General features: G+C 43.0%; 1 protein-coding gene across 9 annotated transcripts in view; it reads left to right on the forward strand.

The window, feature by feature from the left end:
- Window positions 1-4037: 4037 nt before the first annotated feature.
- Window positions 4038-23765, forward strand: part of raraa (retinoic acid receptor, alpha a) — a 141513-nt gene continuing 121785 nt past the window's right edge. For 4 of the 9 annotated variants that reach the window (XM_085171565.1, XM_085171569.1, XM_085171563.1 and 1 more), the window contains exons 1-2: window positions 4038-4350; window positions 21853-21902. The gene's annotated coding sequence lies outside the window, so the exon portion shown is untranslated. Of the gene's footprint in view, window positions 4351-13795; window positions 21903-23765 lie in introns of those variants that run through there. The other 5 variants (XM_085171562.1, XM_085171564.1, XM_085171567.1 and 2 more) reach the window with 2 other exon arrangements.

The following is a 23765-nucleotide window of genomic DNA, read 5'->3' on the forward strand; positions in this document are numbered from 1 at the left end:
TCTAGCACCATAAAGTGAACCAACGTGAAAGCCATGCAGCCTTTCAGCACGCCTGTCCAGACACACTTACAGACATGAGTGGCACATCAAGCTTGTGGCAGAGTAGCAGTAGAGTGTTCGAGTGGTGTGATATCTTCATCTTACTGCGATATATCCATAAAGCCTCTTTTATTAAGCCTGATCAAGTAGCCTTAAGCCTCACCCTGGGGTGCTTTTTTATGGTGCCTGCTTGATGGTTTTACCATTATACTCCGCTATGAATGACAAGCTAATAAACAGGAGTTGCAAAGTGATGAATGGATAAGAATGGAAAATTCCAACTAATCTGGTTTTTAAAAGGGGGCAAAAAGGGATACAGTGATTGACCACCGAGCTTTGACACCTTCACAGTTTTCCAGCTGCAGGCTATCTCCCAAAGTATACCCAAGAAGAACTGCCAGACTGCTTCCCTTTTTCATGCCAGCCTCCTCCTCTCAGGTTGCCTTAGTGCATTAGACACCCCACTGTAATTGCCCACTGACATTTGGAGAGCTGGAAATGTTTCTCTTGGGTGTAGGTGACACCCTACACAGAGGGGGTGTGGGGTCTCTGACACCCTCTTCTTTTTTTCTCTCTTTTTTTTCTGTGAACCAGGATGTGACATGTGGTACGTAGCCCCACGCTGGGGTTGAGCACATTGATCAGGCTGGCTAATGTTACCACACTTTGCAAATAGCACTGGACTTTCACGCTGGACAGTAAATAGGCAGAAACCGAGCACCTGCTAAAGGGCTCACACGGCGCCTTGTAAAAAGCAACATGAAAGGGACTCTCTGTTATAGTCATGTAACAACAACCATTGACACGGACTGTTTTATATTATTGTTTCTTGGGGGGAAATGACATGACTAAGAGTATAAATAACCCCGAGGCCTTCTGAAAGCATCTTAAAGTGTGTCTGACTTAAGTTATTCAGTGGGTGCTAATATTTTGTTGGAGTAAAGGTATAGTCTGATGATCCCAGAAGGTTTATTCTGTTAATCAATGAAATGAACATATGGGCTGATAAGCTGTCTGTGTGATAAATAAGTAATAGTATTCGGCCTTAGAATAGAAAGCATAGAAATAAAGGGATATGGTTTATTTCTGTCTAAATGTAAAATAATTACTTTCTCACATGTAGCAAACAACACTCAGACACATTCTGACTTGCAGTTCGCCTGTGCCAAACATTTACATCCGACTTCACATACAAGTCGGTTGAGTAATGCCTGGAAAAATTCTGTGTTTCAGCGCATATGTGAATCAAAGTGTCTTTACCTCTGTCTGCTATTTAGAGGACTGAAGAGTTTTGTTTGCCTTTCCTATTCTGTTTCTGGTGCCTTAAGACCGCTGCTCTCTGGTGACTCCTAACCCTCAAGAGCTGCTCAAGTTTTGGAGTGAGCTTCTCCGACCTGCATGTGCTGTGTGCGTGCTGTATTTAATCCTTCAAGCCATTGTCAGGCTTGTCTGTTACTCTTTGCTGCTCTTTGAAAAAAACGAAAGCGGCATTAGAAATCTCTGTATTTTTCAGCAATGTCAACATTTTCTGCCTGTAGCTGAACAAAAAGTTAGCGCAAGTGCCTTAAAGGTACTGTCAAGCCAGACAGTATGAGAGCTTTGTTGTTTACAGGGAGGGCATGTTAAAGGCCGATTAAACGAAGCATGCAGCATACAGCGTTTCACTTTGCTTAACAAGTTCTGATGGCTCTACGGTAGATGCTGAAATGCAGTCTATATCACTATTACAGAGCAGAGGCTAGCTCTGCTAGACAGCGCTGGACTGGGGAACCGTTAAGATTCAGCTCCAGTAACTTCCATTTTAAAGCTGGCTACAAGCAGAGGATGCAGCTGGGCTAAGGAGACCCTAGAGGCCTCACTATCCAACCTAGAGATATGTAGAGGAAACACAAAGCTTCACAATACAAATCCCCACACTGCAGTTGGGTAAATGAGTCTGAGTCTATCCAGTCTAGATGAACACATGCATGCTGGGGCCAAGTTTCACCTGTCAGGAAGCGGTGAAATAAGACAGCTCCATCTCTACAGCCATTCTCCTATGACAGCAACAACTTCCACCGGAGCATACTTTTAGCATTTGACGACTCCCTCATTCCACGCTTACTCGCATGCCTGCGTGTCCCGTGTCACAACCAGCACCCCCCCCAGCAATGCATTCCTCACTTGTGTGGTGATGTGTGACAACTGACACAGTTTAGTGACACTCACAGCTTTTGTATAGGAAAGCCTTAAAGGCAGCAGGGGAAAACAAGGAGGATACTGACGCTTGCTCTCTTTCTGTAGCAGTGTCAGTGCTCTGAGGGAAAGATGAAAAGCAACTGAGAAGATACCACAGAGGGAAAATATGTCACTAGCTCTCTTGTGGCCTTTTGCCCAGTCATAAGGGACAAGGGCTTTCACATCTGCCACCTGTCACAAAATGTTGCTTTCTGGGTTGGAAAGCATTCGAATGCAGCCACCATGTCTGAGAGACAGGGGAGGACCTGTCCTTTCTCCTGGAATACAGTTTATGTGTAAAGTGTATACAGACTGGATTACCCAGTCTGTATAAACTCACCAGTGCTACAGCTGATGACGGCATATCCACACAAACCTGTTTGCGTTTTGTTCAAGCAGTTAGCCATCGCTTCTGATTACTTTTAATAGTACGCCTTCAAGGACACAGGTAAAAGTACAACAGTAGTGGTTCTGGGAAGGCAGATCTAAATGTTGGTCCCCACAGTGAACCTTTTTATCGAAGCAAGTGCTTTGTGGTTTTTCTTCAATTGCTTTTTCAGTCCAGTCCCTGTACCTGACCATTGTTGGAATGTCAGTTTGTCTGTTTGTTTGTTAACCCACCTAACAGTGACCTGTGAATTATTCAAGCAAAAAAAAAAAACAAAACAAAAATAGTAAGTAAAACTCTCTGTAAAACATGCTGGAGACTGTGTCACAGTTTGGAGTTGCTTTTCAGCCAGTGGAATTGGAGATTCTGTCAAAATTGTTGGAGTTATGAATGGTCCCAAACATACTAGCAATGCAGTAAAAGCATACCTGGATAGAAAAACACATGGAAAACTCTCAGCCATAGACTGGCCTCCCCAAAGTCTGGACCTCAACACTACTGAAGCATATGATCAAATTTGTCAGAAAAACACTAAGTTTTTGCTTCATATTCTGTATTTACTTGTATGTTTGCACATGTTGTTGAATAATTCCTTTATCCATTTCCCAAATTATGGGTGGCTCAATGCTTTTGCACAGTACCGTATAATATGCATAACAGCTCTTTCAACATAGACAAATGTAAGGTGCGTGTTACAAAATTAAAATGCAGACTAACCGAACACATGGCTGTTAAACAGATGCATAATTATGCTTGAAAGCCACTGACAGCGCGGCCCCTCTTTATGCGCTCAGGTGGAGCATTCCTCTGAGTGGAGGATTAAACACAAGAAGCCGACTGCCCAAATGCGGTGTGACAAAAAGGAACAGCACAACCTGCGATGGAAGATATTTTAGAGGCTTTAATGGTGTTCTCAGCAAGACACCGAGGCATAGTCACGCAACGGCGGCGGGATCGTTTAAAATTTTATGCTGATAATACATATTTGAACAAAAATCAGAAAGACTGCACAGCTTTCCCGTCCCACCGCGATGATATGGAGTTAATAACATCACTGAATTTTTTTAAAGTGTCGAAATCATTTTAAGTTGACGCTGTTTTGCCAAAAAAAGTAAATAAAATATATATAAAATAAAAATTCATCTGTCTGCACTGTGTGCTTGGTTTCATTGTTTAGATAGAGAGACGGATAGAAAACTGTGTGTATTTTTAATGGAGCATAAACGAGCTCCAAGAAACGCATTAAAAATGCAACCAAAACAAAGTGAGTGCTCCTTCTTGTTGCCTCGCTTGGTTGCAGCAGCGCGCGGAGAACATCTGGAGAGAAACAGGACATCCACTTTTTCGATGACAGGCCCCAGTAAAGAGAAAGGGGGCGGGGTCGGGGCTGGTGTTGGATTTCACAGCCAGAGAACGTGACTGCCATGGTTGCTTCTGCGAACGTCGTTTCGAACTTGCTTGCTCTTTGAACGCCACTCGCCGACTTCTTACCCGCTGTTTGCCCGGTGGGGGTTAACTCACTCAGCGCTCGTGAGGGCCACCGTTTTTTGGAGATTTTGAGAAGTCGGCGGAAAACTTTCAAAAAAAAAGAAAAGAAAAGAAAAAAGAGACTACAACCCGCGTTAGAAATACAGCGGCGCGACTGAACTTCCAGCAGCAGTCCGAGGCGAGCAGCAGCGGCAGGAGGAGGAGTCAACAGGTCCCAGGTATTACCATACACTTGTCATTGACAGCTAGACAACATTTGACAGCATGTGTCCAGTTCTCGGGTCTCCATCGGGGGGTTAGCCAGGCACCGTAGTAACCTGTCCGCTTTACACCTGGAGGACTTTGAACGCGTCACGAGTCGGCACGGTCATTAAATGCACGGGTGTGACAGTTTTTTGTTTGTTTGGTTGTTTTAACGCCGTTCATTGTCAGAAGCGTACTGGACAGCCTGACCATAAAACTCCCTGTCAAGTTGGCGTTCTCATGGCCAATTAAGCAAAAAAAATAAACCATAGGTGTGTTTAACCGAGCGACGTTATAGTGTGCGAATCCGACGCTTCTTAGGTCGGCTAGCATGTCAGAGCTAACGCGTCTTTGCCTAGGTGGAGGTTGGAAAGACACCGGGTCACATTTAAGTGCTGACAGCTTCCTTTACTTAATTAGCAGAGCCGTTTCGGTGTCCACCTAGCTTGGCTGTTGAGAAAGTGGGGATTTGCGAATTAAAAGAGAAGGAGGGGAAAACCCTGTAATGTGTGTATGGGTGTCTCTGTTACCCTCTCAGAGAAAAGCTAGTGTTTTTGGCAGCGTCGGGACAACGGAATGTGGGGAGATAGTATTTCATTTCACATGGTACGTTATGCACATTTCGCTCACCATTGTTTGGCTGTGGGCTACTTCAGGCTGGAGGTAAACTTTGCTCCAGTGCATAATTAATACCGGTCATGTCAGGGAGCCACTTCCTCGGTGTGCAGACTAGAGGCACCGGCCACTGCTTGCAATACTTTCAAGGTGCTCTGAAACTGAGCTGCATACCTGCTGACCCGACAAGGGGGGAAAAAAAGTACTGTAACAAAAACAGCCACATGCTTTTTTTTTCTGTTGCTTTTCTTTATAGCCTTAAGGTACATTGGCAAACTGACAGATATCTCCCCCAATTTGTTAACACTCTCGATTATCTGCTGTCAAGATAATGTGGCGATTTAAGGCGTCTGCATCACCTCAAATTAAATGTCAGGAGTCTTTAAGTATACCCTGCAGCATCAAAATCCTGCAGTGTTGTCTTGTAAAATGTTGTCTTATAAACCACAGATTACAGTGTTCTGTACCCTCTGTTGATAGCGGTACTTTGTAGAGATGTTTCCCTGTGTTTGAATGAACCCTCATTTCCTGTGTAGGATTTGTTGAGTGATTTATTTATTTAAGCTACGACTCTCTAGATCTTCTCTGCTGGCTGCATGGCAGGGCAGACCGGTTGTTTTCAGGGGGAAGCGGTCGCAGGGTGGCACTGAAAGGAAAAAAGATACCCGACCTTTCCTGTGACAGTCTGTGACATTCAGAGCAAGATGCATTAGGGGAAGAGTCACTCACTGGGAAATCTGGGGTGTTTGAGGGTTTTCCCACTCTGTCACCTCCTGTCTTGGTGTGATTCACAGTTAAATGCTGTGCCCTCACCACGGTTTGGCAAGGCTTGGCCTGAATACAAGATTATTCTTTCCTACCCAGTAAGCTGTCACTCTAATGAAAATTTTTGATAATAACCTTCAGACATTTTGCATAAAATTGTTGTGTTTGCTGTCTAGCCATCTTGTGATACCTGATCCGATGTCACGCATGCTCATCATTGTGTTCTAAAAATACAGTTCCCGATAAGCTGCGGGGTTATATGAAAGGCATGATACTGGCACTCGCGAGCAGATCTCATAGTAGCGTTTTAATTGAGCGAGGTTCAGAGAAAGGGTTTCCTGCAGTCACACGCCGTTTTCATGCTAGTAAGATTTTAAAGGTTGTTTTTTTTTGTTCTCAGAAGGTCTATTAAAGATCTAAAGACCTAGTCATACTGCCTACTGTCGCATTTGTTAGTAAAAAAAGTGACAGGAGTGGTTTCTGTGATGCAGTCAGAACTTCTGTGACAAGTGTTGGCGGAAAGCAGCGACTCTTCTCGTGTGAACCGTGCCAGTCAAAGGCCTCGTGTGCCCTAAATGTATCATCATGTCAGCAGAGGCAGTGGCACACTCAGTTTGCCACCTCACCTCCCCCACGCCCTCGGTGTGTCCCTCTGCTTCCTCTATAGTTTGTAGAGTCAACTCAAACACTAGAAAGGGTTTTTTGTCTCTCTCTCTCTCTTTTTTTTTGTTGTTGTTGGTTTGGCATGGCAGTGGTGAGTCAGTAGCTCCTAGCTCTGTGAGTTTGGTTACATGTGATGACAGTTTTTCTCATCATACATGGAACTAGTGAATTCAGCAGATGATACGTGGTGAGTTATTAACGGTTGTTTGGATTGTTCTTGATGAGAGGAATTTATTTCAAGGTTTGTTTTAGTTTTGTGGGGTTTTCTCTTTTTTTTTTGCACAATTCACACATTTATATACTCTTTCCCTTCCCTGTGGTGTAATATTATATCACTATAATAAGGCTTGTGTATTGAATTAATGCATTTTTAGTGACCTCCTTTTGGACTTAAGTATGTTTTTCTTTTCTTCTTTTACCGTTATAAGGATGGCGTCTGTCAGGTGCTTTGATTGTAGCAGTCTTGCTGGCCGCAGTAGCCTGCTACCCTGTCAATGATGTGCCAGGCTGACTCACGAGGTTATGACTGTACAGTACGAAGTCAGCATGTGCTGACAGATGAAACAAGTTCACTGCAACTAGAGGTGTCACCCAGTGCTTTTTGAATGGTAAACACCTCTACCCCAGTCGCACCAACGCCCTGTCAGATTTTGATTGCTAGATGTTTTGTTAGTGAAAACCACACAGCAGAAATAAGAGTTCGACTTGCTGTAAATAGGAAAAACTGATGTGAAGATTGGGGTTTGTTTCTTTTTTTGTCTTTTATTTCTTAGAATCTATTTGGTGTGCACAGGTGTTGGTTGACTACTGATGCTGCCGTAAAGAGTAGTAAGCAGCAAACATGCTTCTACAAATGGAGTCCAGTGGAACCGCACAGTGTGGCTTTACACTAATAAAACCAGCCTTGACCCAAATGAAACGGGCCCACGGTCTGTCAGAATAAGTAGAAATAAATTAGGATATTACTGTGGTTTTTCTGTGGTGCCCAATGACGTAGTCGTTGCCTTTGGGACTGGGGCGAGTGTGGGAAAAGCAGGAGAGAAGAAGGGTGGGAGGAGAGTGTAGCTGAAGCCGAGTGGGATTTTTTTTTTTTTTTTTTGGAGGGGGAGTGGAGCCGCTGTGATGTGGGAGCTCCGCTCATGTTGGCCGGCGGCAGTTAGACAGGCCTGCTTTTGCATACTGATTCCAATTCTGTAGCTCTCCACATAGCAAACTAGCGTGCCTGGTGCTGCCAGTCACGTGAGGGTTAACTCCCTCTTCCCTTTTATGCTGCTTTCCTTTTATTCCTCTTTTTTAAATGGCTTTGATGGTATTAAATAATCTTTACGTGTCAGAGTGCACAGCTCCCAGTGTTCATGTTGGGAGAGCGAGAGAGCAATTAGGTCAGAGTGGTAGAATAACTTGGTATCATCTCAGTCTTAAAGCGGCAGGCTGCCTCGCTTCCATTTGTTCTTTATATTCACCTCAACCCTTTGGAGCAACATTTTCAAAGAGGTCCAAGGCCAGCTGGGTTATCAAAGCACTCAGAGAAAGAACTTTGTGTCTCTCTGTTGTATAGTCTCTTAATAAAACGTCCCAGAATGGATCATCGGTTGTTATTTTAGGTTCCTCGCTATGTTAATTTGCCTGAAGAATGAGGCCACAATTGTCTCCTTTTTTTTCCTAATGAGGCTGAGCTAAAGACCCATATAACCTATTATCCAGGTTATTGATTTAGAATCTGTTTCGAGCTGCACATTGTTTTGATAGACCCTGAAACCATTGATGTTTTACTGCAGAATTGAAGCGCTGATCCCCCTCCCCACTTCAAGATCACATAAAATAATAATATACTCAGGGGGTTGTATTTATGGTTGACATGGCTTGACTGATCTTTGTTGTAAAGTTTCCCACAGCTTATTTTGCATGTTTGAGATTGCATTTCTACCAGCTGGCATGTGGATGTTTCTGGCCTGTGTCGCAGTGTTTCATTGCACTTGTCACAGAATTTCATACTATTTTCCACACTCATTTTGTACCTTGGCTTTTTGCAGAAGTGTCTCTGCCCAGTCGGACAGTCCCCCAGCGTGACGGCTGACATTTCCAGTGAAAGAGACCTATTGTTGCTTCTTAATCCCCCTCCACCCTCCTCTCTATAAAACAATGGTATCAATTGCTTCCACTGAGTACATCCACAGTTCTGAGTGAGAGACAGCCTGGCTGGGCCTGTTAGCTAGCCTGCCAACCGTCCTCCCAGGCAGCCCGGACGACCTCTTCATTCCCAGCGATAGCTCGGTGTTTGAGCCCGCAGACTGCTCCTGCACTAATATTACCTCTGCCGCATGTGAACCGGCTCTTGATTGCGACTGCACTGCCACCTTCTAAATGCACAAATAATAGCTCTGGTATATATTTATTTTCCCGCGGCGACGGCAGAGCAGACCGATGGCTTCGACACACCCCCGTCCCTCACCTCCTTAATGAACGGTCTTCATTCTATTTTCCTTCATTTTCCCGAGGACACTGCCATTAACTTTGACAGATGATATGTTCTTTTAGCGAAACGGTGATCCTGAGCGCACCGTCACTGGAAATTGGATTTGCACACCCACCCCTTTTGCTCCTTGCGTTTTCTCCATCTCTCCTTTTTCTCTGCTTTTTCTTTCTCTCTCCGTCAGCACTGAGGGACATGCTGTTAATATTCCTTTTAGAGCTGCGCTGTACAGCTGAGCTGCCAAGTTAACCTTCTGCTGTCATGAGTCAGACAGCTAGCTAGATAGCCAGTGTCACTTACACAGATGTCTGACCGGCCAATCTGTCCTTAAGTGCTTCTTGATAATATGCGTATTTCTCTGTGCCAAGTGTGAATGTGCAGTCAGTCATAACATTCAGTTTTCATGTCCACTTTGCTGACACCGATGTAATTTGAATGTATTTGACAGTTAAATATTTCCAAAAAGGTGTGTAAGAGAAGATACAGATTTAATCTCATCTTCTGCCTTGATTTGTTACACTAATATTTTAGTTCTTACTTGAAGGATAATGTTTGGCTGGTCTGCTCCCCATTTAAAAAAACAAACAAACATCTCTCTAAGTGAGGCGGTTGACAGCTCCCACTTCCTTCCCAAGAAGTAGCATTGGCTAATGTTAAACCACTGCACAAACCAAGGCATCTTCACACTGATTTCAGTGGAACAAATCCTCTCTATTGTGCCTCCTGTGTGGGCGTATGTGGCCGTCAACAGTGTATTACCCAGATGCCGTGTTTGCAGCTGCTTGCACATTAGCTCAAGTTGCTATAGGCCACATTTATCAGTGTGAGGAGAACAGTGCGGTGGTGAGATAATGGTCCTGAACAAGATGATACCGCGCTCGCTGCTGCTAGCACGAATAGGCAGCTCCTGTAAGTGGCTCGGCACATAGCATCGTTATCGTACTGCTCTGCTGTCTTGGCTTGTGCCCGCCGAGTCTGTGAAGCTAGTGAGCCGCTGCTACTTATTCTGTCTCCATGGTCTGTCATCTCAATGCAGCCAGCCCCGGTGAAGAGCCATCACACCAAATCATCGTCGTGCTGGAACGTTGCAGCACAGAGCCCATTAGATGACAGGATTTCTGCATTTGCAGCTGGAGAAGGTGATGGAAAGCCAGAAATACCCAAAGAGAGTGTAGAAAATAATTTAAAACCAATTACATTTACTTTTGTGTAGCTTTGTTGTGCCCCAATCAATTTTTCCAATAAAAACAGCAAAACAAAGTTTATTTTGGCAGTTTAGACATGAACAAACTTGATGTACAGTACAACTAAAGGAGGTGTAGCAGAAATGCACCCTGTCTGTTAAACTAGGCTGTCAGGCTTGCAGATTTTTTTTTCTTTTTTACCGAGGCACCATAACCTGTGGCCTGAAATGATACACTTTCAGCCAATGAGACTGCGAGACGCTATCGTTAACGGCGGATCCTTTTGATTGGTTTTGTACTTCATTTCATGTCAACATAATTCACTTTTTTTTTTTTTCTTTTTGTGTCGCAGTAATAATTCTGTAATATGGCGCACCACGCAGCATATGGCTGCCATTTATGATCAACTGCCTCGGTAAGGAGGTGACTGGAATATGCAAATAGAAGCATGCTAATGGAATAGTAATGTAATGAAGTATGTTGTATATTGCCAGTAATGAGCTCTGGTTATTGAGTGTTGATGGCTTTTTCTCAGCCAGCCTTTGTTGTTACACAAGATGCAGTTTTGGGTTTTTTTGGTTTGTTGTTCAGGACAAAAACGCACATCATCACCCCAAAAAGCACAAACAAACACACCCCCACCCCACCAAAAGAATTTTGACAAACACAGCCGGACGTAATTACACATTACTATTTATTTATTTATTTATTTATTTATTTATTTATTTATTTATTTATTTATTATTGATTTTTGGCATTGTGTGAAAAGCATATTGATAAATATTTGGAGTACTTGCCCGCTGAAACTCTGAAACTAAATTGGGCAGAACTGAGACAGATGCGGTGCAGTAAATTAAACAAGCAATCTTCTCTGTTGGGTGACAGCACAATGGTGATTAGGGTTTCATGTGAGCTGCCCTACATTATTTATGGCTGTGCTGTGGGCTGCCTGCAGTTGAATAGACCCACAGTCCATTGACTGGGCATATTATGGGAGGCCGACTCGAAGCGGGAGGGGGGGGAGTTAAAAATGGCTTTATTTCCTCTCGAGGAGGTCCATTTTCATCTCAATGAAGGTGGAAGCCCCAAGCGTGTTGTTTCCAGGCCTTGTGCGTGTAAAGTGTGTTGACTCTGTTCCAGCAGGCTTCTCTGCATCACTCTTCTTCATGTTTCAGAGTGATATCTGCAGAACCTCACATTTGTACGTATTCGTAATCCGTCACTGCCTGCTCAATTTTGTTGCCAATTCATACACTGACTTTTATCATTGAATTCATCCACATCTGTTTGGACCCGAACTTTATAGTTTGGTGCCTTTGCTTTGCATTGTGACATGCATGTTTCTTGTGGCAGGGAGGTCTGAACAGGATGTAGACATACTGAGGTTTGAGTGCAGGTTTTAGCCAACTGTTGACCTTTTAGAGCTGTTTTCCACGTTCCACACTCTTTTGTTATGGTGAGAGTATATTTACTGATTGCCCACTAGTTCCATTTTGTGCTTGTAAGATCTTATGAGAATCTTGAGGGAATTTCTTCAAATTTAGCACAAAAACTCTTTGTTTGATTTTTATTTATTTATTTATTTTTTAAGGGAAAGTCACTCTGACCTCCCATCCCATTCTTGTCATTTCAATAATTGCAATTACATCTGGCATAAACATCTACTTGGTCTCAAGAATAAACTGATTAGTGTTTGGTGCTCAAAGTTCAAGTTCACTGTGACCTCAAATGTTTTTCACAATTTTCTAAGTCATGTGCTTAATAGTAACTAGTAAATCACTCAAATGCCCAGAGGAAACGGAGGGACCGATGACGTTTTATAACCAAATGTTCATTAAATGTTATTCGGTGCCCTTATAACAGAAGCAGGGATGATTCTAAACTGCAGCTTGACTTGGTTGCCAGAGGCATTCAAGTGTGAGGCTGTAATTCTAGCTGATATCCAAAAGGGGCTTTTGTTAATACTTCACGCTTTATTTGGTAACACTCCTTTGGTTCACTCACTGCAACGCCCTGATAAAGAAAGCTACTTTTGGCTGTTCCCTTATTCACGAGGGATCGCCACAGCGGGGAGCTCCGCATGTTTGATTTGGCACATTTTTACGCCAGATGCCCTTCCTGACGCAACCCCAGAGGGATTTATGTCCCCTCCCGGAATCAAACCACCGGGCTTTCGTTTGCATTGTGAATGTGTAAACCACTACATTATGAAGACACTTTACTGCAGTGCCCTGTGGTGTTTAGAGCAGAGGTGGGCAATTAGTTTCCCCAAGGGGGTCATGTGAGAAACTGGGACTGTTGTGGACTGCTGCACAAATAAGCTGGATTTAATTCTGCTTGTAAAATTATTGTTGTGGCCCTCCACAACAGTCCCACCCCTGCTTTAGAAAATTAAGGAGGGCAATGGATGGGTGAGATTTAGCATATTTTAAAAAATGCCTTGATGGCCTCATTCTTCATCCCACAGATAACTCTGCAACAAACCTGGAATACTTTAGGTTTGATACACTCACAAACTATTTTTTGAGTTGTGTGTGTTTTATTCCTGGATTAGGTTACTTGTAAATGAAAGCATTACTACATCACTGATAACTGTGAATCTTTCTAGTGCAATGCTATGTTTTTTCCCCCATCCTAATCGAAGCGGCACCTCTTAATAACAACAAGTCTGTTTATTGATATTTGTCTCTTTGTGGAACATTTATGTAAAATCCAAAAGAGTGGGGGCAAATCCAGGCACAACAGGATGCTGTTGTTAATACATAAAAAGGATCCACAGAGTCGAGAAAGAAAAATTGCAAAAGAACACAGGGACGTTGGTATTGAATGGTTCCTGCTGATACCTTGTGATGTTATGTATTTCTAGCTGCTAACCTAAGACCCCTGCAGCAAACACTAGTTTCAGATGTCAACAAAATGATTGTTGCCACACTCAAGGCCTCGAATCATGAGCTAGACTTGACTCAAAGATTGCTTTGTTTGACCTCATAAAAAGGGATATTGAAGTTGTCTTTTCATGTGGAAGTCCAACACAAATAAATTCCATCATGTGCCATTTACACAAACACACTTAATATCTGCATCCTATTTGCATTTGCCAGTTACAGGGTAATGACATCGTGTATAATGGCTCACTGGTATACCCTGCTGGGACTCTTTTTTTTTTTTTTTTTTTTTTTTTTTTTGCCTGTCCCGTTTGGCTCTTTTGCCATCAGAATTATTGTCTAAAGGCGAAGAAAGATGCCCAACGGATTTTCTTTACCAAATTGACCATCCCAGCTTTGCCGTAATGGTCCATTTGATTCACCTTTTATTCTTTATTTTATTTTCACTTGCTGAATACGGGACAGACTTGACTGGGGGAAAGAAAAGGGAGAAAGAAAGAGGGAAAGAAAAACAGTTGAGAAGAGGGACGGGGGAGAAGGGCAAAAAACAAAAACCAACAGAATAAGCAGAAAAAAAAAAATACATATATCGATCACCTGGATCACCTGTTGAGAAAGAAAAAAGAAAACAAGCAGAAGAAAATGAGAGTAATACAATAAACAACATCACAATGATATATGGGAATATGAAAGTAAATACTAAATATTAAACATTATTGTGCAGCACGTAAGATCGACAGCACAGTGTGCATTGAGGTAGGAGCCAAAAAGGGTGTAGTTTGTGTGTGTGATCACCCGTGTGTACACCTGTGAGCATGGACGCGCTTGTTTTCTTAAAAGGTTCCCTCATGTAATGATCTGCTGGGACTCTTGAAATTATCATTAATAGTAACACTGTGGCTTTTCCTATCTTGAATATGTAAAAGGCTGGCTGTGGAGAAATAAAACCGTTCAGACTGTGAGTTTGAGGAAAAGAGTCAGAAGGAGAGTGCAAACTGTTCACTGTCAAACCATCACTGTCGGCACAGAAGTGACTGTTAAAGTTCAACAGCGAATATGGACAGTGGTGGAAAGCAAGAATGTGAGAAATGATGAGAAAACTACTTGCAGAACACTTGGAACTCTGCCCGTTGTCACACCTTTGCACATGTGAGAAGACTGCCAATGTGCCTTTTCACTTTTCTCTGTTTTTGACGCTTAACGTTTGGCTGTTTAACTTGATTAATTAACATAACCGTTTAAAGAAATTGCTAAATTATAGTGGAGACAGTAGAATGTATATATAATTTTGTCTTCAGTTGGCAGGTCAGCAGCTCAATTGCTGACAAAGTAGAAACAGGTGTGCACTGCTGCAAGTGTTAGGAAAAGTGAAAAATCGGTTTACGTTGTGTAATTTTTGTTAGACTCAGAATGGAGTTTCAAAGTCAACCTCGTTGAAAATTGTATATGACAATGGGGTCATTTTTTCTCTCTCTCTCTGACTCTAAAACCTTTTTGGGAGGAACTAAAAATTCCTCTTTTGGAGGTAAAACCCTGTATAAAGATAACAGTAATTATCGTTCTGGTTTCTCTTCATCCCTTGTAGACATGCACTCTTTTGCATTAATCAAAGGGCTCCTGAACGTCAGCTTTGTCTAACAGCAATCTCTAGTAGTATTTAGACATCACTTTAAACAGAGCACTAGCCTGAGCTGCATGCAGTCACATTAACTGATAGGCATGAATGATTGCAGCTGACTCTTGTTTCTGTTGTGCGTCTTTTGTGAGTTCTTCAGTTACCTGAGGGGGAAAAAAGGAGTATTGATTTGGATCCCTGTTTCTAATTTGCGATAAGACCAAAACATTTGTTAGGACACGTTTTTGCTTTTCCCACTCTAGCAAAAGGATGTCTCCCTGAGCCTGATGGGATATCTGTCACTCACTTTAGGGCACACACACACTCAACACACCACTGTTTAAAAGTATGGATGCACATCTTCTAGTACACGAGATACTGGCAGAACAGCAACAGCAGAAAGACGCTTGTATGTCACATTATGTATTTTTACAAAGTTAAAATGATCGGATGATGGAGAAATGCCTGGAAATGTCTCCTTACTTTAAAGTTGAAACGCTCGAGTGCTTTGATGGAGAAAGTGTTGCAGTTGACAAGATGTAGTTTGTGTTAGCGTATCAAAATTGCTGTGCGTTGGAGTTGCGGGCTATGAAAATGAACCACCATCCCTAATTTGTATTTTCAATGTGCATTTCTCTTCCAGTAGCCTCATTGTAGATGCTCTGCCCATGCACAAGTTATGAAATGGCCAACAAGAAGGCCATGTTTGTTTTAATCCTGAAATTAGCTGTCATCTCTACTTGATGAATGCCCGTTGCGTGAGCGTGCCCTAATTGTCCATTTGCACAACGTTGTCTTCGTTCTCGGTTGGCCTATGGCCCAGGGTACCCACTACAACTGTTGTCCACTTGTCCAGAGTACCAAAACAATACCAAGCTGCCGTGATCCTTCAGAGAGCCACTGTCGAAGAGCCCCCTGGGGGTGGGGTGCTTTCTGATAGGTCTGTGCCAAATCTAGTCCAACACTCAATTGCTTCTTTGTCATTTTTCTCCATGTGAATGTCATTGTGGTTGAGTTGTGGCTCCATATGGATTCCCTGCGTTCAGGACTTAGACAGCGCTCCTTGCTTCCCCCTCAACCACAAGCCCTTCATCGTGGAAACCATTGTTGTCCTATTAAATGAAGCTTGTTTTTCAGCTTCTCTCATGAAGCGTGAAATACAAGCTTTTATATTAGCTTTGGCAGGTATTTAAACTTCTGATCTGATCCAGGCTGTGCTCATTAAATCGTCAGAGTGATGTAATGTTTCACTGGCGCTACTGTGTGCCAGCATGGCATGTTTTTCCACTTAGGGATTCCAGGATTTGTCTCTGTCATAAACACAGGGCATCTGGTTGCCAGTAGTGTGAGCTTCATTGGAGTTAGGACATTGAAATGTGAAGAAGAGAAGCTGCCTGGTTTTTCATTTAGCAGCTTGGGTAAGTATGATAAATGTTACTTATCACCTATTGACCCCATGAGGTCAAGCCTTTGCCCTGTCACCCATCATCCTCCTCCTTCCCGCTGTCTTCTAGCTGCCCCTGAAACCCTGTGGATAGCCTTTATCTGCTCAGGCAACATTTTTCTCTCCAATACTGCTTGACCGCCATACAGATACCAAGGCAACACAGCTATTCACTTTCCGTGTTTGCAGTCAAGTGTGAGATGTTTTCCTCCTCCTGATTTATCTTTCCAAAGATATCTATTATTTGTCCTGTGGCCTCTGAAATGCATTCATGATTAGATATGCGAAGCCTGAACAGATAGCTCCACTCCCAGTGTTCTCAGCTTTAGTTTTGACCCGCACACACCTAAATCCCTGCCATTTTTTGGGACATAGCTGGAGAGATAAGCAAATGGAAGAAAGTGTGAGATTATCATTGAAATAATCTTCTGAAATCAATTCAACTGAAATATCAAGGACAATGGGCTTATGTGTATGCACACACACTCGTGGGGTTTCTGTTTGTTTCATGCTTTTTTCCCCCTCCCCACTGGCAGTGTAAAGAATTGCACAGGAGCTTTTGTTCTTTTGAAAATCCACCTGATAATGTTGGGAGCTGGCTTCTTGCCTGAGCTGGTTGGATTTAAAAAAGAAAAAAAGGGAGAAAAAAGCTCTGTCTCCAGTGACCAGTCCAGCATTGCACATCCTACATAGTGGCCCAGATTTTTTGCAATCCCTCAGTAAAACAACTCTTGTTTTTTGGGGGAGCTTTGGAAGTGGATGGTGAATTTCTTTTTCAAAGGGTAACCCTCAGAAGGTGAAAAGTGCAACACAGGTAGGAATAACAATGAGTGCAGCTTAATAACGGCACCATTGTGACGCCAGGCTTTCTGGGTTCACAGATAGGCCATTGCACCATCCTTTCCCCCCCTTCGTGCTTAAACGTTCCACATGAGACTGATTGAGCCGTTTCGTCCTGCTAAGCTGCGTGAAGAGTGCTACTTTTATAATGGAAGAATACTGCTAAATCAAGGCTTGACAAATCTGCTTTCTCCATGTCCTCACATTGAGGGTTGGCGGATTAGGTGCTAATTTTAGTGCCACTTATTTCTTCAGCTGCTTTTAAGAATTAGTTCCAAATAACAAAAAAAAAGTGTGGAGCAAAAAATTGGGAGGGGAGAGAATTGTCTATTGTCAGAAGAAGCAAGGCTGTGGAAAACGGATTGTCTAGTGGCAGTGAGGGCTCTTTGCATAAGAGGTGAAATTTACATACAAATCTCCAGTTATAAAAACAAAAAACTCAATTTGTGGCAGCTGAGTAGAGGGGCAGCTGTTAACAGAAAACTTTGAGGAGTATTTCAGTCCCACCACACTGTGCCTCGAGTGACTCCGTGAGATCACAAAGTCAGTTGGTGTTTTGAAAAAAGCCAGACCATAAAAAATTCAGCACAGCTTTTTTCACCTTCTCTTTCCATAACAGACCCTTAGATCCAGGCTGTGTACGATTAAAGTGTGCGCTGTTAGTTAGAAGTCTGCCGTGCATTTGTTTAGCACTTGGTTGTCACCCTGCAAGTCAGCAGTTAGTTCATCTACAAACAAATGTACTTTTCTGGACTTATTTCACAAATGCCCTGTTAGTTTGAACCTTTCCATCGCGCACTTGTTTGGCTATTGTGTCACATCGTCAATACCAAGCAACCATCAATACCCCACTGGAGGCAGTTGCATTTAAAACAACGGAGGACACAGCATTGGTGTGCATTCAGCACTTTTGAATAGGCGTCAGCTTATTGATTCTCCTTCAAGGTCCGCATCAATTCCTCTCTGCCCGCTCTTTTCTTGTTTGTGACAGCGAAGAGCAAATGCGTTGTGTTGAATTGGGAGGTAAGGGGGTGGGGGCACCCGTAAAAGGTTTGTGGCAGCTTCCACTCAGATCTGCTGCTCTTGGAGAGTAGCCCTTGACGTCGGTGACAGTATTTGGGTGTGATTATGTAATCCATCAGGGTATTACCATAAAGTGGAGTGGGGAGGGCTATCGAGGGGCTAGAAGGTAGCAGTGGCGCTGCTGCTACTGCTGATCATCGTCTAGCAACTGCCCAAGGGCAGGAATGTTTTGTGTGCCGATGTGTCCGACAGGTGGCTAGGAGACGCTAATTGATTAATGATCAGGGTGATATATGAGCCCCTACGGCCAACCTTAACATAAAGGCTCAGAGCACCGGTGTCGCCCTAAATCATTTCCAACCAGGCCAGTAAACCCCAAACAGTTCCCTCATTAGCATATGAAAGACCAATCGGGAGGGAGACTGTGCCTTCTCAGCCCTTTGTAGACCGCCTATTGTCAACATCCTGAGTCTGAATTAACAGGCCAGCATTTTATGCCAGATGAATAATGACAACAAAGATGATTTTATAATAAGGGTCACTCAGCACTAATGAATGGTTAACATCACCACAATCTCAGCCTTTGATATTGTTTGGACTTTATCCCTCCTTTTTTTCTGTCTGTGCATGGCTTTGACCTGGGCAGCACTCACCTAAACTGATTTTGCTCATTAAAAGAGTGTTTCCTGCAATGCGTGAGATTTAGGTTCCCTTTATTTCACTACAGTCAATAAAATATTGATGTGAAACTCGGCTGAAGAAATGCACTGCATTTTCAAAGTGTGTTACAGAAAATCTGAATCCCATATAGAGGTGAAATGATTTGCATTATTTCTTCATGTGTGTTTTTCTTCTCTGCATCATGGAGCTGACATATTTTCCATTCAAGCAGTGTCAGATTCTTCCTGAATGATTGAACATTAGTGGAATTCACCTGTCCCCAGATGGTCATATTTTGCACTTGGTGTTCCTTATAACGCTGTCAGACTGGATTAGTCTCAATCTCTCTCTCTCACTTCCTCAGTCTCTTCCTCTCGGTCTCACTCCCTCTGGTTATTTACCATTCCACAGGGGGCCTTGCGTGACCCTCTTCATTGTTTTCTTTGGATGGCTCTGAAGGACAATAGCAGTCTGGAGCCTTGGCCTGCAATCAGTATGTGTGTGAATCTGCATCTTTCCATTGGGAGTTGTGTCCTCTTGTGTCAAGAGAGGTTATGCGATCTATGTGTCACTGAAGGGGCTTTCCACCGCTCAGAGTCAGAGCCTCAAGAACAGGGGGTTTATGTTCTCTCTCTGTGTGTGTGTGTGTGTGTGTGCGTGCATAGGCAGCCAGCCGGTGGAATTTTATAGGACCAAGCAAGTTAAAACAACACATTGTGTCTGTTTTAATGTGAGCTCATGACCCTTGCTGCAGGGCTGTCATTCCCAAGTAAGCACACGCTTGGAGACTGCTGGTCGTACTCAAAATCAGAGTTTCTATTTGTACTGATAGTCTACGCAGGGGCGATGCTGTCACAGTGAATAAGTGAACATCCAAGGGCCGATGATAATTTTACTTGAGACTTGGACTGCTTCCCATCAAACCTTTTAAACCTTGAACGGTTGAGCAACCCTGAGCATAGTTACAGTTGCTGAGATGCTGGGCTGTACACTCAGGATGGGAGACCCCACTGAATTATTATTTTAGACTCTTCCTTGCGATCTCCTGAGCACTCAAGACCTCCTATGTGTGGGGATATCAGCTTTGGTTTGAAACCACGCGTCAACAGTGACGACACCATGTTCTTCTTCGTGTTTAAGGTGAGCGTCTACAGCGACTTGCTTTCACCCATCAGCAAGGATAAAGATGCGATTACCTTGGGCTCATCCTGTCCACTCCACTCTCATCAGTGCAGGCTGGAGGCTCAGACAGACACACACACATGCATACACAAACTCTGTCCTTGTTTCATCTTTCTAGAAATTATGCTGCTCTTCCTCTACAGGACCAGTAGGAACACATGATTTAGATACCATTCATATTCATAAACAGGAAGTAAGGGTGTGTAATTAAAAAAAACAACAAAAAAAACAGGAAATGGCACAAGGAGCTTCTGCACAAACCAACTGATGGACAGAGGGTGGAATGGGTAATGAAACTACTTTTTTGTTATTCACAATGCACCTCAAAATGTGTCCATATCCTGTAGTTCTGGAAAGTGTAAGTATTGCATTTAGGGATGTACAGATTTATCACACTTGGGTGATATCTGCTTAGTCATATCAGCCTACAAACAAGATAGCATTCAATAGTGTAAGTGTTGAGCCTTTCTGTTGTGTCGTGTCACTTTTGTGCTCGCTAACTGTCCAAAGACTTTAAAACTGTTTTTTTTACACTGGTAAATCATTATTTGGTTAAAACTAAAAAGGTAAAGACACGTTCATAGGAAAAAAACATCTAAAAATGAGCTGGCTTCGAAATGCTCGTAGTCCTTTCACTTTGCCACATCTTTGACATGTGCACATGCAGGAGGAAGGTGAGCGTGTAGTAAAAGGATGTGAGCAATATTTCTTTGACCATAGAAATTATAAACAAGCATTTGATGTTAGTTTGTAAATTTGCTTCCTGATTAACCCCAAATTAAGGGTTTCTCTGAGAGCCATTTGTAATTGGCAAATGAAGCCATTCTTTATAATAACCCCAAATCTTTATTTGTGTAAAAAATAAATAAATAAGTTTTAAAAATGCTATATTTAAAGCTTTGTTGTTTCACTGTCCCTGGTAGCTTGTGATAACAAATTACTGCAAAATTCATTTGCTGCCTATAAAAGGCCACTTCTTCCTCAAGGGATGGTGTTTCCCTGTTTTCTTTTGTTTTTTTCCTCCAGCAGTATCTTGACCCTTCTAAAGAGCGACTATTAGCCTGGCTGTCAGAAAAGCTCTGTTGTGCCACAGCTTGCTGTTAACTAAGTGTAAGGAACTTGCTTTCTTACTGTGACAACTGAAGTGAAATATACCCAAACAGACCACAGTTTTAAATGTCATTGGTTTCTCTTGCTTTTGGAAAACCCTGTCCTGGTCCACAGTTCTACATTTTATTGGAGCCGGATTTGCTACACCCCCCCCCCGAAAGAGAGAGACAGGATAAGCTCACTGCTTTTGACATGAGCCAATTTTCTATTCAAATATGATTGACCGTGATTGTGCAGTTTGGCATTTACGTTGCATCCATGAAAGTGCCTTTTAACATTTACAAACCACCGTTCTGTAATTTCCAGCTATGTGTTTTTGGTTCGAAAACAATACCACAAAGCGTTTTCCATGCTTTCTCCAGCACAAAGGTGCCATTTATCAGATAGCCTAAGTACCATGTGACTCTTTCAATTTAGATCTGTAACTAGACCTGTTAGTAAACACTTGTAATATTTGAGCAGTTTGCATAAACAAAATGGAAGCATTCATACACTTGCTGAAAACCAGAGTCATTAGATCGTTGTCTGTAGCAGCCATTCATCTGCACAGCATCGGATGAGCTGCTCTACTATGAAAAGATGACACGCCACTTCAGATTTGTCTCTGTCTTGGCAATGAAGGCGCCTCTGTGTCCCTATTTGTGCATCAGGCTGAGGGGATTTCTAGGCCGCCACCTGATTCACATTGCTGTAATTGAGTTGTGGCCATAAGCACTACTGTGCCTGCCTAGGCCCTAGGTAATTCACACACCACAAAAGCACTGTTTTACTCCACTTTTCACATGATGTCTGGGGCACAAATGCAGCAAGTGAGAAAGTACAATCTATTGGAAAAGGGTGGGGAGATCATAGGGAGAACGAGAGGGGGGAAAAAGTGTGTAAGAGTTTTCATGTAGTAAAGCAGCTCTGCGCCAGAAAGCCAGGGAGTCACTGAGTCTGCAGCACGTGGATAAAGGACCACAAAGCTCTCGATTTCAAATCTCTCTCTCTCTCTCTCTCTGTTTTTTTTCTCTCTCAGAGCTTAGGAGCCACAATCGATTCAAGGACGGCGAGATTGACGTTTTTGGGGTAAGCCCGAATTTGTCACTGCTTTTGACTCCGGGTAATTTCGGTTTTCCACATTTAACACTTTGTGTGTTTGTGTGTACCAATTTTTTTCGCACGCATGTCTCTATATAAGTGTTGCTCTTCGCCATATTAATGTCGTGGAGAGGTCGACTCTGTTGTCATTTGTTTTTCCCATGACACATGGTCTGCATTTCGCTGGCTGGGTAAAGTTCAAGCTTGTGGACAGCTGACTTTTTAAAGTTTTTCCAATCCTTTTCACACACCCTTGCACAGACACACACACACACACACACACACACACACACACACACACACACACACACTGTGCGTCTGTTTGGAGGGGGTGCTGTGTCTTGTGCCCTGTGTGCTGCTAGCATTAGGATGAGCACTGTTGCATCAGAGATGGGGCAGGGACTGTTGCATCAGAGCTGGAGTTGGCAGCGGGGAGATTTGCCCTGTCATATTAAAGTGACAAAGACCAAACACAAACAGCCGTTCATCATTCGCTATATTGGCTTGAAGTGCACGGACCATTGCTGTGTGAATATAGATTCATTTTGGTTCTTTGTATTAGACTGGCAGCTAAAAGAATACTGCTATTAGTTTATTCTTATCCCTTCTCATTTCATACTGTTTTGACAAATTCTTTTCATCGTAGTGAAAGGACGGAGCTTAAGGTTGGCCAGTTTTCTTTCAGCCAATCAAAGATCGCAGTTTGTCCTTCTCAGTCTGGTTTTGTACAGACTTGTTTTACTCCTCTGTCCTGTCCCGTCTTGTCCCATTCTGTCCTGTTTTTAAACCGGCTCTTCCTGGCCTTGGGAGAAAGGTAATCTCTTCCTCTCAGACATGCACCTGCCCTCATACCAGCCTCTGAGCAAAAGCAAACTGAATGCTGTGTGTACCAGTATGCCAGCCAATACCCAGAAAAATGCAGACTCTCTCTGCAGATCACTTCCGTCATGGCATACCCACACGACAGAGATATGCTTTGTGGACAGACGCACACCCACAGAAGACGTCCATGTGTTGTGTTTTTAACTTTTGTAAGGTAGACAAAAAAAAGGTACAAATTGAAGCTGTTCAGTTTTTTGTTTATTGCCTTCATCATGTTAACTTCATCACATTTTGTGGAAACCACACAGTTAAACCATTACTCTGTGACTTGGCAGAGGATAGTTGCAGCCATTTTGTACTTTATCTCCGAGTTAGCAGGTTTTGGGGTTTTCATCTCAATGTAAAACTATACTGAAGCTCCCCTCCCCTTCCCCCTCTGCTGCCCTCCCTCCCTTCATAATTTAGATCCAGTCTCATAAGTGGGTTGGGAAGAGGCCCCGGCAGTTGATGTGGAACACATGCCTTTAATGATTCACACTCTGTGCGGTAGGTCGGTGGTGGCTGCCGAGCCCGCTGCCTCTCCCTCCGTCTAGAGTAGGAGTCCTGTATTTTTCACAGTGTTGTTCCCTTTTTTTCTTTTTTTTTACTCCATACATGGAAACTTAAGGGAAGTTGAAGTGCATAGCTATACACTGTTATTTACATGTAATGGTTCTTCTTAGTCTCACTCAGAGGCTGGACACAGTTGGATCTGTGTTTACCTGTCAGGCTATAACACTTTCTATATCTTCTTTTTTTTCTTGTTGATGAAACTTCATGGAGTGAACTGCTGACTCCAGTGGCTCTAATGGTAATTTCTCTCCTGTCATTGTGGTAAATCTGGCTATAAGTTTTGGTGCGATTATGTTGCTGTTCCAATTTTTCACTATTGAATAACCGATCTAAATCGTCGGCTAAACTACTTCGAGCTCTGTGTTGTGCTGCCAAGCTCATTTACTGTAAGGCGTTTGACTAGCAAGACATTGCGTG

Source organism: Neolamprologus multifasciatus, chromosome 8, assembly GCF_963576455.1.
Source record: "Neolamprologus multifasciatus chromosome 8, fNeoMul1.2, whole genome shotgun sequence".
In the NCBI taxonomy this organism is placed as follows: domain Eukaryota; kingdom Metazoa; phylum Chordata; class Actinopteri; order Cichliformes; family Cichlidae; genus Neolamprologus; species Neolamprologus multifasciatus.